Source organism: Malurus melanocephalus, unplaced genomic scaffold (genome assembly GCF_030028575.1).
Source record: "Malurus melanocephalus ecotype Western Australia unplaced genomic scaffold, MMel_1.1 scaffold_82, whole genome shotgun sequence".
NCBI classification, from domain to species: domain Eukaryota; kingdom Metazoa; phylum Chordata; class Aves; order Passeriformes; family Maluridae; genus Malurus; species Malurus melanocephalus.
In genome coordinates this window covers 872,924-886,384 of record NW_026623314.1, presented here as the reverse complement: position 1 = coordinate 886,384, position 13,461 = coordinate 872,924, and the positions used below count along the sequence as shown (strand labels likewise).

The 13,461-nt window shown below is 39.4% G+C and overlaps 1 long non-coding RNA gene across 1 annotated transcript in view; it reads left to right on the top strand.

The window, feature by feature from the left end:
• Window positions 1–12: 12 nt before the first annotated feature.
• LOC130574440 (uncharacterized) overlaps window positions 13–13,461 on the top strand; it is a 21,681-nt gene continuing 8,232 nt past the window's right edge. Inside the window, exons 1-2 of the long non-coding RNA XR_008965434.1 lie at window positions 13–1,499; window positions 6,021–6,148. This is a non-coding gene — a long non-coding RNA (uncharacterized LOC130574440). The remainder of the gene's footprint in view (window positions 1,500–6,020; window positions 6,149–13,461) is intronic.

The window sequence follows — 13,461 nt, the reverse complement described above, 5'->3', positions numbered from 1 at the left end:
AAAACCTGTGTAAGACAATACCTGCATGAGTAGTGAGCTAACCTAGTATTTTTCGTTGGCATATCATCTCTTCATCTTTCCACTAAGTTTTCACTGTTTGCTTGGTTTTTTATCTCCAGGAAAAAAGCAGGAATTCAACCCAGTTTGCTACAGAGAGAAAAGGAAGAAGTTGAATGAACTATTATTTTTCTAAAATAAACTACTGAAAACAGAAATGGAAGACAGAAAAGTGGGAAATAGATCAGGCCATTTAAAAAGTCAGAGAGGAAAAAAAYCAGGAATAATAGAGAAAATTAAAGGAGAAAGCTTGGTGAAAGAGGTGATGGGAAAGTAGAATAAAGTAGCAATAAAGAGATTATGAGAGGTAGTAACAAAGAGAAAGAGATATAGAAAAATAATCATGGGCACGAATGAAAGAAAAAATAAAAGAATATAAAACCAAATAAAAACAGGAGATGGAAGGAGAACTAGACAGGAAACAGGAAAATGTGGGAAGGAAAGAAGAGAGTTGTATGGAGATATAGAGTGGCAATGCCTTTTTTCCTCTCATCTTTAAAACAATCTTCAAGATTTTTTTAGCCAAGAAGGAGCATTAATGAGGACCATAAAAAATGTTTAAAACATGTAATATGTGTTTGAAAATGCAATGCAGATATTAGCAGCAGCCCCTACCGAGGAGATCCCCACCAAGCGTGGCAGGCTCAGTGTGGGCACTGACATCCCTAAATGGTTCAGAATTCCAATCCCTGCTTCCAGCAGGTGCATGTTTACCCTTCTTGTGGTGTATTTTACAGAACAAATGGCCAGCTGGGGTTGTTAGGCTGTTCTGTAGGGCTGCAGAAGGTTGCAAACAATCCTAACATTTGATATTCTGGCTTTGCTGGGGAGACCCACCTCTGTAGTGACAAGGTGTGTCAAAGTGAACCAGACAGCAAGCTATCAGATGTGGGAAGCCACCATAAGAGGGACTCTTTTCCCTCCATTTTAAAGCTCATATTTTCATGTCAGAAGCCTAGCACTTGGTGTGGTCACTGCATCAAAGTGTTTTCTGTAGCAAGTTTTAATGAGTAGTATTTAGAAATGTGGATTATAAGCTCTTCAGTGAGCRTGAGCTGGTGAGCAAATTTTGTGCTGAACTGTGCTGCAATGAGACTCCTGCCCAGGAGTGGAGCCACCAGTGACAGATTTTTTTTGTATAGGCAGAGCAGAATCCATCACAGAACAATGAGGGTCACACCTGCAGCCAAAGGGAGGGACAAATCCTGGACAGGTTTTGCTGAGCATTAGTTGCCTTTGACTTCCAAGGGGCAGTGGCCAGGAGAAACTGAGTTTTTATGGGTTGAAATACAAACATCTGGTTTTATCTCCATCAAATCTGAGAGACTTATACTTTTCCTTCTGTTTTTTAAAAAATTTTGAAGGCTCTCAAGACTTAGACTCCCAGGTACCTGCTCCAGGCTACAGCAGCCAGTGGAAATACCAACACCAGCATCATGACGGTAAGCCCTTGTCATGGTAGGTGAAGTCTCCTGATCAGCACAGGGGAAATCCATAGGACACTGGAACCTCCTCCTTGGGCCAAGAGGAAGTTTCCATCCACCTCATCTGAAATATTTCTGGCACGTAATCCAAATATAATAAAGTTGTGAAGASTAGAAATGAGAAACACCTACCACATCTCCAACAGCCAAAGCAAAGAGAAAAGAGATGAGTGGTTGTGGCGTCAAAAGAGCTCTTCCTCAGTCCTTTTCATATCACACTGGCATCCTAACAGACACTGGCCCATGTACATGGCTAACCCCAAATGGGTTTGAAAATTAAGAAGCTGAGAAATTCTGTGGGTCAGAGATGACTTCCTGGCCCTAGATTCTGTACTACCTTAGCGTGTTTTGTTTTTCTCATTGTTTTTCTCTCTGTTTGGTTTGGGAAGGGAGGTTGTTTTTTGTTTCCCATTCTTTTGTTTCAACTTTTCTGAAGTACCAAACAAAAAGTCGGATAATCAATTTTGTTCTACTCTTGTTTTATAGACCACTGAGTGAAGCTGTAAAATTAATTTTTTTTGGCTTCTTAATTTAATGCTAAAAGTGAAAATACCCAGAATTAATGTGGATAATGATGTGAKTTTTCCAGCAGGGAGACTATTACTGATGCTTGATTAAATAGCTCAAATTTACAGTRATTCATTATTTTCTGAGAAAATCAAGACAACAAATGGGTTCTCTCTTTACTACTCTCCCAACATTTCTATCAATAACCTCTTTGCTACATTTACACTTTGGAAAAAGAAGAAAGAAGTTGAAGTTAAGCTTGTTACATTAATCTAGAACACTAGAAAGATGCTTGTGGATTTTCTATTCTCTTGAATAAGAAACTGAAGTGTGGTCTGCTCGTCAACCATGTACACACTGCCTAAAATCTACCTGTGTGCTCTTTGCTGCCAAGAATTGAATGCGTTCAGGAGAAAAAAGTGGTCTCTTACAGAAGGGCTGGGAGTGCAAACATCTCAGACCTCTGTCTTCCCTCCCCACCTGCCCATATCTGCAGATCTGTGCCTGCACACACCCTGCTGCTCACACGTTGTGTTAGAGCCCCTGATAAAGGACAGMCAGTTTGTCTAAAAATTACTTTTCAAATCATTCAGGTACCTCTTTTTTTCCTTATCTGTTTAACTCCATGTTCAAAGGTTACTGAGCACAAAAGCCTCTGAAAAGAAGTCATCATGTTTATCTCATTGCATTTATTTAGCTAATGAAAAAAGAAAAAGGCACCCAGATTGCATTTGGATGCAGGTTTGGAAATAGGAAGTTTTCTTCAACTTGATTTTGCTTRGCTAAGCTTAAAGGAATCATGCAGATTTCCCTACCTTTGCACTCCGTGTGGAGCTGTAAAAATCATGCTTTGCTTTCAAAGTTCCCGGGTCCCTCAGCCCCAACCTTTTTCTGGTGCACATTGGCCTCTCAAACCAACAAGTACTGAACACTCTGGAGCTGATACAGATAAACATTCCTGTAAATGTTTGATTTCAGGTCTCATTGAGGGCCAGCTCCTGAAAACACAAAGYTGATCACACATCTGGCTGCTTTATTGGATGGAGAGCAGGGCACAAGGGCTCTGAGAAGGATCTGGCTCGCTGTGCTGACACACATCCACAGCTGCCATCGAGGCCAGCTTCCCTCACAGTCTCCAGGGTCCCCTCAGCTATTTTAGGACAGGTTAGGTACCGGGGCTGGGCCAAGGGGGTGGTTTATTATGTGAAAAAAGGTCAGAAGTTTGCCTGCTTGCTCAAACCAGCCAAATCTGGTTTTAATCTATGAAAACACACACCAAAACACCCTCGTGGAGAAAGAGGTATGTTGTGTTTTCCTGACCACCATTTTCCCTGGCGGCAAGTTTCTCATTCAAAATTATATCCACAGCTTTGTTTATGGGACTTTACAGAAGGATTTGTACGGGTTAGAGAGGGAATACTCCCATCTGCAGAAACACAGAACCCATTAAAGCACATGAGGCTCTGTTGGTTCCCCTCCCCAGCTGCCACAAAGTTTATTTGCAGGCTGCAGCCTGGAAAAGGGGCCGTGGCCCATCTGCAGCACACATGTGGGAATTAATTTCCAGCATAGCCACAGGAGTGTGGGCCCAGCAGACCCTCCCCTAACCTCCCCTCAGATCCCCCTCCACGCTGATTTAATTGGAGCCAGAGCAGCCGCCGAGGGCTGCAGCATCACGGGGCAGGAGGGTCAGGGGCTCGGCCGCGCTGCTGGCTCTCCAAGGAGCCTCGGTATTCCCTCCCTCCTGCCATCACTGTGGGGTTGAACAGCAYGGTGAGCCTCGTGTGGGCCCCACAGGGGTGAGTGTCACCCCAGAGCAAAGCTGGAGGACACTGGGGTGGGATCACAGAGGGCCATGCTGCGCTGCTGCACCACATCTCTGAGCCTTTCCCTGTCCAGCGGCAGCTCTGCTCATGGTGGGGATCGGGAGGATGCTGTGAGCGACGATCTTGGGAGGAATGTCACAGCACTGAGCTCACACTGAGGCAGGGAACACAGATGGGATTCCTTAGATTAGCTCTCGCTCCTGAGTTATCTTCTGCACAGGGGGAAAAAGCTTGGGTTTTTTTTTCTATTTCAGGCCTGCCTGGTAGATGTTGGGAATAATTGTCTTGGAGTGGGAAGTGCAAAGACATAATCTCTTCATCTCTTTTAAACTTTTCTTAAAGGGGAAGTCATGGATGTAAGTCTAGTAAAAAGGAGACAAATCAAAAATCTTTTGCAATCAAAAGAATTTGTGAAGGAGCTCATCCTGAAAAGGAAAGAACTAAGGTTTTGAGGGCTCTTTTCTCATTTGCAGGTATAATAAGCATTAAGAAAAGCAGTAATTCCATGGCTTAAGTGAGTAACTAAACTAATGAAGGACACCATTTTAAAACAAATGATTGCATAGGAAGTACGTGCAGGGCAAATGTCAGCAGGCAACCAAACTCTACCCGCAAATGTTTTCAGACATTTTAGCTGYTTTATAAATATCCACTTCCATGTGCGTCTGTCTGTGGTTCAGCTGAGTACCTGGTCCCCCAAGGGCCACCCCTGCTCAAAAGGTGAAGTCACATTTAAAGTAAGCAGTGACCTCTGAATAAAAAAATAAGCAAGTCACATGCTGAAGAAGAGGTGTGACAATCACACTTTATGACTTTAAGCTTCAGGTTTGTTTTGTTAACAGTAACTTCCTTAAGGAAAGTTTTCTAAAAAAAGAGACAAAAAAGAGTATTCTTTTTTCTTTTCATATCAATTTTCTCTCCCCAATATTTTCTTTTGGTAAAATTCATAGTATCTGGAAGCAATAAACTTGGCAAAAGTGTTTTTCTTTCCTTAAATGCATGCAGAGCTCCACTGAAGTCCAGTTCATGGCTGTGGGAACTGCTGCTGTGAGCCCCCCCGATACAACAGCATTTTCCTGGTAGGGGTCAGCCCCTCTCCCACTGCTGTCTCAGTGTGCTGGTATTCCAAAGAGAACTCCACAGACACCCATTCAAAGCTCCCAGATGTGGACAGTGGGATGTGGTAACTGCTGGGGACATCAGTTGTTTTTTGAGGCTGCTGCAGAGAGGAGCTGGGCTTTCCAAGGTGCCAGAAGGGCTTGCTGGGAGCTCCTCTCCCTCCTTCTCTCCAGTCCCCAGCTCAGTGGTTTCCTTACCAMCCCCAGCTCCTCCTTGGTCCTGCCTCACCAGTTTTCCTCACCACCTTGAAAGAAAAGCACTGAGTATTTATTTAGGAGTTGTATTTCTTCAGAGCAGATGAAACAGGGATGGTTTACCTTGGCACCCAGGAGTTTTCCTGTAAATAACCATCTGTAATACCTGTCCCCTTTGCTGCAGCAAACCGTGGTCTAGTCCTCTGGTCTTCAGAGAGAAAACCCTTATTCACGCTGCAATTAGCCACCACCTAATTTATTTCTTTTCCATGGCTATTAGTATTGAATCAAAGTTTACTTCTGAGGCTGAGAGKAAAGATGGTTTTACTGTTGGCTTTAATCATGTATTTTGCCTCAAGCCGCTGACACAAACATTTGTTTGCTCAAGGATCACCAGAGAAGTGGTTGAAAAGCACCTAAAGATTTTAATTTAAATTTGATTGAACATTCACGTTCAAGAATTCTGATGATCCTTTTTATCAGAAGAAGTAAAGCCTTAAGATGMTGAATTGAAAACAAGGTAGGCAAAAGCTTTCTTGTGGTATTTACMAATAATTTTGGCCAGGGCAAAAACTCCAGAGCAGCTGACTTCCCCTTGTAATTTTACCACTTCTATGCTAAATTTGGGACCTAAAAGCAAAAGAAAAAAGGCTTTTAGTTTTTAATTCAAGATGGTCCAAAGCTAAGTAATTTGACTTYCTATTCACTATAATGGAAAGTACTACCAAGGTCTAGTGTTCACCCCRGCCATAATTTGTGTGACATCTAAAAGTCTGTGTTTCTAAGAGTCCACCTCAAGTAAAAGCTTGCTATTTGTATACATTTTTTTGTAGAGATGATGGAGTCAAAAGGACTGCTTTGCTTCTGCTGTATGTATCTTGGAGCTGGATTTTTCTATGAAGTCTGTGGAAGCTTGTTACCATGTTAAATGCCCAGCTTTCATTAAATCCACACCTGAAGAGTAAGTAAATGAATCCTGAATTTTTCATTTGAAGGTATGTGTGCTTTTCATGGATTTCTGCCAGCTAAATTTTAGATTTAAAGAAACATTGTCATAACCTTAACCACACTGTGGCTAGGCCARACCTCAAAGATCTTGTTCCTAGGGCCACTGCCATTTGAAGTGGCACCACTGACAGTTTTAGCTACTGTAGGTATTTATGAGGTACAAACTTATAAAGTAAACAGGCATAAAATGTTATTTTAACAGCATACAAGCATCACCAAATTGGATTATATTCTTGCGTTCCAAGCATTGGTTTCCTCAATTTGAGTTTTGTTTTCTCTCATATCTTCTTTTTTTTTTTTTTTTTTTTTTTTTTTTTTTTTTTCCCCATGAAGAAACATAGGAGCAGAATTTGCCAACTGCAATAGGAAATCTCTGACAGCTCAGATGTATAAGTTTACTATGGACTGAACTTGCAGCTTTTCAGTAGTACTGYGCTTAGCCTGTTCATTCCCCAGAATAGTTGAAGAATTATCTGTGCATTTTCCACATTGTTCTCRGTGTGCTGCATTGTTTGATGGTGGTTTATTAATGATACTTGTGATTTATTACTGTCACTTTATTAGATTATTTGCAAATCGGTGACAAAGCACTATGTGGATCATGCCTTGTTAGTCATAAAAGCATTCAGGAAGCCATGAAAATCAGTTAAGCTTGAAYCTATTGAATAAAACTCTATTGATCAGTAGCCTTTAGATATGTAATGAATGGTAGTACTTTTGGCACTGTCAGATAGTGTTTTCCTTTGCATCTGATAAATTACACTCTTTTGTACTAGTGGTTTGAGATTTGGCATAAAAATTCTTGTACCAGTATTTCATTCAGCTCCAGTACTGGGATGACCCTCCATGACCAAGGCATATAAATGTTACAAGAAAAACTGATATTTGCAATGGATCATTGAGTTAACACTGATCTAACTTTCATATATGGCAGGAGAGCTGGGCTGAGAATAGTTTATAGAATATTTTTACAGTCCATGTGCATGATATATACAAGCTCTCTCATATGAATACCTATATGCAGATTTGGATTGTAGCTAATTTCTTTATAAAACAGATTTAATTCTGAATTTCTTATTCAAAAGACAAATATATAAGATCAAGTCTCCTCATTTGCTATTGGCTTGAAGGGCACTGTGCTTCTATTTACAACATCAGGACCTGAAGTCTTCCTTTCTTGTACAGTCCTTTATACAACACCAGAGCTGGGTTGTAGGTAAATAGTTACTGTTTTGATTGGATGAAGTTGAAGGCAGAGCTTGTGGTGCAGCAGGCCCCAAGTCTTACATCGGTGTCATTGTCTGAAGGATGTCCCCATTAATACTCATAGCCAAATGCTTTGGAGGTGTTCACTAGGATGCTCCTCTGGATTAGAGTCACTTTTCCTTCCATTCACTCCTCTCCCTTGTAAGAGAAATAATCAGAAGAATGAGCCCAGTAGCCTATTTTATTAACAAAATCACGGGCAAAAAGCTTTCAGCAGCATTTTTTCTTTTTTTTTACTGCATGTCTTCTATTGCCCCCTTCGATGTTTGCTCAGGTTATTGGTGTTTGAATTAGTTCCTCTCAAATGAGCCTGATTTAGGCAATAGTAGCCAAAACCTCTAGGGCTGCTTGGCAGCACAAAAGAACAGGGACAGTAGTTTGAACATCAGCAGTGCCCTGGTGTGTACAATGAGGAAAAATGTTCCATTGAGCTCAATATACGATTTCTTAGCTGTGTTTGCAGCTACAGGCAAAATGCAGGCACACTTCCATCTAACCCTCAAAGAAGAAGCAGTGTTTGGTCAAATCTTTGTCCCARTCATGAACAAAAGGATTCAGTTCCCTGCTAGTCCTAGAGACAGCAGCTATGAAGGCTGAGAGTTGATTTAAAAAAATATAAATAACAGTAGAAATACAGTAAGCACACAGCTTCCTCTGAGTCAAAAGGCTTGGGCACAAGGAAAAGGAAGCTTTTAGGAGTCTTTACTTGAAGATACTATTTTTCAGTCTCTCTGGAACATCTGTTTTGTGACTGACTCTGGAGATCCCAGTTGTRACAGTTCTCTTCCAGCCAAACACACCAGCAGTGACAACTTTGGCACACAAATAAAAAATATGCTAAGGTGGATGAGCTGTGTCCTGTCTGTTGGTTTAGCTACTGAATTCAGGATAGAATGCCTTCAGCTGATTTTTTGACTCCTTAAGCCTTTTCAGTAACTTCTGTATGAATTGATATAATTAATTCTTATATGAAGTGAATTCTGAAGCTCTCTTGATGACACTGTAGCAGTGACCACCTAAACAGTAAATGAAAACATAGCTAAAAAGTCTCAAAGCCTAGTAACATCTGCAGTACATTAAAAAAGGTTTCAGAGCTCTAACACATGACCCAAGTGCCAGCATCCTTGCAGGATGTCTTTTACTGCAGCCTGGTTTTGCTCTGGTCTTTCTCAAAGCTGGCTTAAAGGGCAAGTAGTCTCTAATGACCACATTCATTGACCCAACAGAATAGATTAAGGAGAGGGAAGTGACTACCATCTCCAATTACTAATTTCTATGTAAATTTTTACATTAAATGAATCTAGATCAATGTCTAGCTCATTTAATAATTTTTTCTTATTCTATGAAGGCAACCATAATTAAGTTATAAAATTACAGAAGTCTGGCTGAAAATTTCAAGCTACAAAATATTTTGAAGTTAAAGAACAATATTTAACAAATAATTTCTTGTGACTGGGTAGCAGTTATCTCTTCCTACTGTCATAAAAAAAAGCAGTCCTATACTTTAAATTTCATCCCATCATTTAAACCTTCAATAATGATTTCATTTTCTKTGGACAATACTGAAATATTGCCAATACCTAGATGAGTCAATTAATGATACTCCCACCCAACCATGTTTTGATGAAAAGGAGAGATCACAGTATAACCTGACATAGAAACCAGGTAAACTGGTCTGAAAGACAGTTTGATCAGGAAATCCTTCCATTCCTTTGCTTGCAGCCTTCAAGGTATGTGTAATCACATATCTTTACCTACTGAGAAGAATGTAATCTCTGTGACTATTTCAGACAAACCCTGGTGTGCAGTCCCTCTCATTTACATTTGATATGTTGTTCTGCCGTTCACATCCCATCTGAAGACTCAGTCCATCCACGATACCTGGAGACAGTGAAGTGCAATAACAAGCAGTGGATATTATTCTATCCCTCTTAAGTAAAAAACTTCTCTGCAGCCTGTCCTGCAGGAAATAATACCCAAACAAACAAACAAACAAACAAACAAACAGAAAAGGAAGAATAAAATCCAGAAAGAAAGAAAGCGTTTGTCTTTTCTTTTTCTGAATTAAAGTGTGTTTTTTAAAATCCTCACTTGATTTTCACATCCCAAGTATGAAAACACTTAGCTAGGGGTGTTTCTGTTGTTACCTGCTCTGTGTGACTTAAAAGTTTTTGGTGAAATTGAAAGTCAGAAGCCTTCTTAAATGTGGRTCAGGGCTGCCACTGTTAACGTTGTGACAAGACCTAGCACATTGCTGGGACTTTAATGATAATAAATAGTAGCAAGATTGACAAAACAGAAGCCTGACTTGAGCACAGCTCTGTGTCCTGTGCAGCATGTTCAGTAAAAACTTCTAATGTYGCAGATTGTGTAGTTGGTAGGAGATCAGTAGCAGTCCAGTAAATTTATTTTGCAGTTTCTCTCAGTGAAAAAGTACACATACAGACACATGGCTTAAAAAGATTTATTACTCAGCCTAACATGGTTGGGCACAAAAGTAGTATTTTCTACTAACGCAGTAAATTATAGAGATAGCAAAYAGTGTGTTTGATGTGAACTAAATTACTATTCTTAAAGTAAAATATAACAAAAAAATTGAAATAGCACTTTCTGAGAACCAGAAAGATGCACTTCATATTTTGTCTCTCATGTATTTCTTAGTTCTTGATTTGGGGATAGATTAAGGGTYTGACAGCCTTACCCTGTGCTTAGTCAAAGCAAGACTCTCCTAAACYGTTCTGTCCTTCTGTCTCTCACTCTTTGTGCCTCTTGCAGGTTGGTTTTTATTCAGGGGTCTTTCTTGTGGACCACCACCACCAGCAGCAACACCATTAATTAGCTATTTTTCTATTCTTGTTATTCTTGTTATTCTTGTTGTTGTTGTTATTATTATTATTATTATTATTATTATTATTATTATTATTTGCTTGCAGCAACGTTCTAAAGTGAAAATAGATTCTTGATCCTAGGCTTCACTTCTCCAGGACTAGACTAAAGACTTTTATTGTTGCAGTGATAATCTCTGAGCACCAACTCAATTTGGTTAAGAAAAGAGGGCAAAAACATGAATGGGGTTGATTTCCTTAAGCAGTTTAGCACAATGCTGATCACAGTATTTCAAAAACAAACAAAAMAAAAARCTCACCAATATTCAAGTAGATAACAAACCTGCCTTTGTGAATTGGTATTTTCTTTGTATAGCACTGGGAAGTAATTCCACCCATAAAATGTTTACAAGAAATATCAGACTGTAAATCTTCAATCTTGAATCTTTGAATCCAGACTTCACTATTGTGTGATTTCATGAGTTAAAAATATGTTAATAATGCAATTTCTATAWATTCTGTGTGAACCCATGAAGTTTAATCTTAATATTAGCATTACTCWCCTCATGCTCTGTTCCAGTATCCCACTTCACTGAAGATTAGATACAATCCTATCACTAAATTCTTGCCACATTGAACATTTTTATCATATTTTTATCATTTTGAACGGAAAAGAACCCCACCAAACACAATGCAGCCATAATACAAAGTTATGAATTTGTCCATTAGAAAAGACATTTGTGATGTTGACAATCTTCAGACATCCACATCAGTATTTTGGGTAAAAACATTTTTATTAAAAGGAAAACTAGGGTTGAGCTTGCTTTGATTACTTTTCATTTTCTTTCCCAAATAGAAAGTTCCAAAAAGGAGRCCAAACGAGTGCTATAAATTATTTTATAAGATGACTGTAGGTTGTATATTGCAAAACAACTAAACCAAACAAACCAGAAAGCTCTGGTATTAAGCAGATGAAAAACCCATTCCAGATGGAAAAGAGCTCAAGAGTCAGAGCTGCCCAGAGTCCAGAATGCTCTGTCAAAATTAGGTTATGTTAGTGTAGTCCTGAAAATGAGGTTTAGGAAAGWGGCAGAGTTAAAACAGGAATTAAACTGTGTTTGACAGGCTAAATGGAATACATTTCCTAGCTCCAAATGCCTGCACAGTACTCCTCTAATGGGTATTTTGCTCAAAGCATAATGAAAAGAGAAGAGGGAAAATTATTTCATTTATCCAGACTATAATCAATCACTTCCAGGAAAAGTAGTCTTTCATTATTTTCCAGCAGCAATAGGAGTTGTTAAGTATATTATTTAGATGTACAAATTGCTTTATGAAAGAAAAAAAAGAAAAGTTATTAGAAAAACAAGATGCACAAAATAAATCTGTAAATTRTGTAACTATTCATAGCCATTCTGCTGTCTTTGTTCCTCAATACATGACTTTTTTCTTTATTATCTCTGAAGTGCCAATAGTCATAAATGCATGAGTGCAGTAGAAAGGGTGGAGAAGTTTCAGAAGAAAAGGAATTTTTTCATCTGGCAACATGTCTAGCCCCAAAAACTTAAAGACCTCCTCTCCTGAAAATATTAGGGCTGCAAAAGTATACTGAGTTTTGCCAATGACTTGCTTCTGATGGAAACTCCCTAATGGCACTGTTGGTTTCTGGACAATGACAGAAATAATGACATAAAGTGATGGTAGGCAAAGAAAATAGTCTGCAAAGCTATAACATCCAAGAATTTCTCGGTGCTTGAATTTGTATTGTCTTATCTAGTCGTGAGAATAATATCGCTCCCAAATTTAAAGAGCAGGAAAGCTGAATCACAGCAAAGTCAGTCTTGTTSTCATTGAAGTCAACATATCCTGGAGACCATCTTTGGTGTAGAGAATGCAAGACCAAACCCAGAATAATAAGTATTTGATTTTTCTTGACAATGTGCATTTTATTTAAAAAAAATTTATCCTTTATTTTCTATGTGTGCTGTATTCTCTGAAAGTCACTTTATTCAGATTCAGAATAACAGATTCAGTTTTTCTATTTTTCCTAGAACCTTCAGGGTCTTGGGAAGGGGAAAAACCAGATGAGCCCAAACCAATCTCAGCAATAAAAGCAAAGCCAGGAAGYTAGTGGCCGCACTAATTATTAGCTTGCAGGAGTCATTTGACATCCAGGAATTTCCTACAGGCAGAATTGTGTCCCAAGGCAAAGCTGTGATATTTCACAGGCTCTCTGGCAGGCCCAGGTTGCTCTCAGGTACATTTGTTATGGAAGCAGCAGTGGATGGATGGATGATGGACTCAGCTGAGCTCCTGAACATGCCTGTGCAGGGCTCTCCTGCTTTGCAGATGTCAGCAAAATCATCTCTGCTGATTCTGTTCTGCTTTCAGTGCCACCTGAATCAATCTGTTATCTAGGAAAAGCCTGGCTTCTTTAAATTAGTGAGAAGCAGACAGCTCTAAAGTGTAGGTTTAGGTATTATGTAACTGCGTGTCAGTCCTATGGACATAATCCCTCAGTTTTAACTGAGCTTTTTAATTTCACCAAAAAAAAGAAGCCAGCTGAATTCTTTCAACCCCTTTTAATTCCCATCTCTGTGTGCAGCTTCACTTTATGTTTCTTATAACAAAAAGGCTTTTAAAGTTGATAAATGGCTGCAGAGATTTTGCTTTACTTTGTTGCTTTTCTATTTATTTAACCAAGAACAGCTSTTTTAGTCGTGACCCCAGCCTTGTCAAATAGACTGTGTTTGTCAAACTGCTCATGCTCCCATTAACTCCTAGCTGTTTCAGTTGTCAAATTTGATGAATGGCTCAAATGCTGCAAGCATCATTAAAAGCAGGGATACTGAGGGAAGTAWTATGCTATACTGAGTCCAAATACACACCATAAATAGGAAAATTCCAAGCAAAGAGAATCTTATATTACATAAAGGAAATTGCAAGTGGTTTAAACTAATCTCTTTTAATGCCATCTTTCATATGTGCGGGAGACAAGAAAAAGCCGCTCAGGTTTCATGGCTGGCATTATCTCTTTATAGCTAAAGAACATTAGTAGCTTTATAACCTTATTTATACGGAGTTCATGTAAGCGCTTGGGTCTGCTCGGGGGGAATAAAAGGGACAGGACTGTTCCCACAGCGCTCTGTCGGTCCGGAGGGTCTGTCCTTTCCCA